We start from the raw sequence: 4607 nt of genomic DNA on the forward strand, positions 1-4607 counted from the left end.
GACAGACAGAGAGATAGAGACAGACAGAGAGATAGAGACAGACAGAGAGATAGAGACAGACAGAGAGATCGAGACAGACAGAGAGATCGAGACAGACAGAGAGATCGAGACAGACAGAGAGATCGAGACAGACAGACAAACATACAGAGAGACAGATAGCGACGAAGAGATAGGGACAGACAGATAGAGGCAGGCAGACGCGAAAGGGTAGGAACCTCGCCAGATGCAGTGGGTGTGGAGGGCAGGTGTGTGCGTGTGCGTATGCGTATGTGTGTGTGTGAGAAGCAGCTGTACAGGGATAACTCGCAACGGCTCTGCGCAACACGTGCTCGATGGGTAAGGGGGGAAGGGAGAGAGGGAGAAAGGAAGGAGGGGAGGCGGAGAGGGAGAGGAGGGAGGATAGGGAACGGTAGGGTAAGGGAGGGAGTAAGTGGAGGATTAGGGCGGCGCCTGCCCTGTCCTGCCCGCTGTCGCTAGAATTACAGGAATTATTAACTTGCATGGGGATTAACCGGGGGGTAGAAATGCATATGCGTTTTTTCATTTTATCGTCGGTTAAGTTTTGCCACGACCAGCGTCACATTTCATATATTATTTTTTGTATGTGGACGGGACATAGGTAAGCTTGTTTAATCACTTGCAATTCATGGAGGATGCTTATCCCAAAGTAGCGATAACGAAAAAAATGAGTGACGTCCGACCACCATGTTGAGCGTAACCGGCGCGCAGCTAACGGTCGTCTATGGATCGGGGCGAGCGAGCCGGACAGATTAGACGCAGCTACCTTGCGACTCCCTCGCTCGCCTGCCTACCTGTCTGGATGTCTGGACGTCTGGCGATGTTTGTCCGTCTCTGGCGGGTTTTGCCTCTAGTCTTCGTATCCTTCCCTCTGGCCGTGTCGCCTGGTTGTTATTCATGTGTGCGTGTACAATGTCCTCCTGTGGCTGTTTACAGTGTGCGTCTGTTTCTGGCTTGTCCTCTTCCTCTCTGCCTTTGCCTCTTTCTAGTCACAGACACACGGACGCGAGTCAAACGCCGACGCAATTCTATGCGGATGAAATTATGGCAGACACGTAAAAAAGACAGATTGAATTAATAAAAATTGTAGTTAAGGTAGATTACGTGTTTTTCATTTGATATTCAAGAGAATTCCATATAATTTTGGTGGAGATATGATTTGTTTATCCCCTTGCTGTGTGAAGCTGTTCAGTTATAACTTTTCAACAACCCAATGCAGATTACAGGAAGAAATGTAATGCGTATGGGAACGTACCATTCCTAGATCCTATGTTAAGACGCACACGCACGCACACGCACACGTACATGCACATGCGCGCACACACACACACACACACACACACACACACACACACACACACACACACACACACACACACACACACACACACACACACACACACACACACACACACACACACACACACACACACACACACACACACACACACACACACACACACAACAACACATACACACAACACACACACAACACACAAACACACACACACACACCCCACACACACACACACACAACACACACACACACACCACACACACACACACACACACACACACCACACCACACCACACACACACACACACACACACACACACACACACACACACACAACACACACACACACAGTCCCCAACACACACACACACACACAGTCCCCAACACACACATTCCCCAACACACACACACACACAACACACACCACACACACACACACACACGTACACACGCGTACACACACATGCACACACACACACCTATACACACACACGTACACACACACACGTATACACACACACACGTATACACACACACACACACACACACACACGTGTGTGTGTGTGTGTGTGTGTGTGCGTGTGTGTGTGCGTCATGCAGTAACAGTGTGGTTAAAAAGTGAAAAGTGAAAGTGTGTCGAAATGTCTTCCACCTCCCCTTAACCTCCCCTCCCTCCGTAACACTCTTTAGTGACACATTTAAATCCTAGCTCTGCGGCTTTGGAGTCTGCATGACTGCTCGCTGATGATGGCTCCCCGGGCGTGCATGACTGGTTCAAGTGATCGCCGCTAGCTGTGCATGAAGGTCTCCTGGCGCTGTTTCCCATGCATAATAAGTCGACGTCGGCACGAAAGTGCGAGTCGGGGCGGGCGGTCTGTCCTTTCTCCTCTTCGCAAACGCTGCTCTTGCGTCTGCTCTTGCATCGGCCTCCGTTTTGCTTTTGTGCTATCCGGATTTGTTTGCTCAGATGTCATAATATTATGATAGAACACGAAATATCTAAAGTTTTACGTTAATATTTTTTCTTTCCATTCTTTAACTTGACATTATCATTAGCGATGATAATGAGAGTATGTTGATGGTTGAGTGTGGAAATGAGGGGGCGAGAGATGAGAGGGAAGAGAGGAAAGGAGTGGAATAAGATGGATGAGGGGCGTAAGAGGGGGAGATGAGAGGGGAAAGGAATCCTGGAAATGGCAGATGGGGAGCACCATAGACTTTTTTTTAACGGTAGGTTCACGATTGAGCCGCCGTGGTCACAGCATGATACTTAATTGTAGTTTTCATGTTGTGATGCTCTTGGAGTGAGTACGTGGTAGGGTCCCCAGTTCCTTTCCACGGAGAGTGCCGGTGTTACCTTTTAGGTAATCAGTCTCTCTATTTTATCCGGGCTTGGGACCAGCACTGACTTGGGCTGGCTTGGCCACCCAGTGGCTAGGTAGGCAATCGAGGTGAAGTTCCTTGCCCAAGGGAACAACGCGCTGGCCGGTGACTCGAACCCTCGAACTCAGATTGCCATCGTGACAGTCTTGAGTCCGATGCTCTAAGCACTCGGCCACTGCGGCCCTATAAAAATATATGTGTAAAATCAGTGCAAGTGCACACACCAATCGCCGCATGCGAGTGCGTGGGTGCAGTATAAGTGAGATAAGTGAGATGAGGAACGAGGGACGTTGGAGCTGAGATGGGGGAGGGGGGAGGAGGAGGGTAAAGGATGGCGGGGAAAGAAGCGAGGGAAGATAGTGATGAACCTAGAAGAGTGTGGTTAGAAAAGAGTGCTTGCGAGGGATAGTGGGCTTAAGAAGGCAAGGAAAGAGGGACGATGAGCGTGGAATGGGCAGAGGGTTGGGTAGGGAGGGGGGAAAGGAACGACGTATGAGGTATAGGCTAGAGACGGAGTGGGATAAGGTATGAGGTAAGACGTCCGGGGGTGGTGTGTGGAGAGGGGGGCAAGAACTTTCCTCGTCCCTTCATTAGCGGCAGGTGAGGGCAGACGTGACAAGCGGTTGGTTCGGCGTGTTCTTGCGGTATAATTAAATCTCGGAGGTTGGCTTTACTGTCGCCCCTAGGGAGGGAGGGGAGGGGAGGGGGTGTGGGGGTGGGCAAGGGTTCATGGGGGAGGTGGGGGTGGATAGTGGACAGAGGAGAGGGTTGGGGGAGACCTAGCACTGGAATAGGTGGAGGAGTGGGATATTAGGTAGGTTAGCTGGATTAGGTGAGAGGGATGACGATTAGGGGAATGAGGAGATTGGTAGGTGGACTGGGTCAAGGGATAATTGGATTAGATTGATTAGGTGAGTTAGGTGTTTAAGGGTAATTAGATCAAGAGTTTCAGATTGGGACATGGATTAGGTGGAAGAGGGGAACCAAGTTCTTCGCGGAAGTGCAAGTGCCATTGTCAACGGCACTTATTCACCCCATAAACACAACATTTACGGTCTATATATGAAGCAATTGGGGAGTACAGGCCAAGGCTGAGTTATTGTTAGCGTTCGTCAAGGATGAAAAGAAATCCAAAAGAGGATGGAAATAATAAGATTCCACTGAGGCTGCTTCTCCTTTCTCTCCCCTTGAGCCGTGGACGTCGGTCGCTTTATTTGTGATGGCTTTTCTTTCTCTTTCATCTCTCTTTTTCCTCTTCCTCAGTGCTGTTCTTGTTCGTGTTCTTCTTCTCCTTCCTTTCCTTTTTATTTTCCTTCTTCTTCTTCTTCTTCTTTTTCTTCTTCCTCCTCCTCTTTTTTTTTTCTTTTTTCTTTTTCTTTTTTTTTCTTCTTTTTCTTCTTTTTTCTTCTTTTCTCCTTCTTCTTCTTCTTCTTCTTCTTCTTCTTCTTCTTCTTCTTCTTCTTTTTTTCCTTTTCTATTTTTTTTTTTTTTCTTTTCTTCCTCTTCTTCTTTTTTCTTCTTTCTTCTTCTTCTTCTTCTTCTTCGAGGTAATGAGCTGCTCTCCCAGTCATGTGTTCCACGCTGGGCAACGTCCGCACTGGCATCGAGCAGGCACGGCCACGGGGAGGCAGGTGGGGTTGTCTCATATCTGTATTCTCTCTGAATTAAACTGAGTACATTGAGTAAGCATTTTTTGCGTCGCCACAGAGTGAATGCTTGAATCGCGCTGATCAAGCGAATAGAGTTTCCCCTCTCCGCGTTTCGCCACGCTCCCTCGCTCTGTGTGGACACGTCTGAAGGCTACAATGCAGTAAATCTCGCTTCAGCCTGCTCGCGCCGGCTCGCTGCCTGTGTGGTTGTGGCCGAGTCCTTCGTGCGATCCTGGAGGGTGTGAATCACTGGGCGTTTT

This window comes from Penaeus monodon, chromosome 16, assembly GCF_015228065.2.
Source record: "Penaeus monodon isolate SGIC_2016 chromosome 16, NSTDA_Pmon_1, whole genome shotgun sequence".
Lineage (NCBI taxonomy): Eukaryota > Metazoa > Arthropoda > Malacostraca > Decapoda > Penaeidae > Penaeus > Penaeus monodon.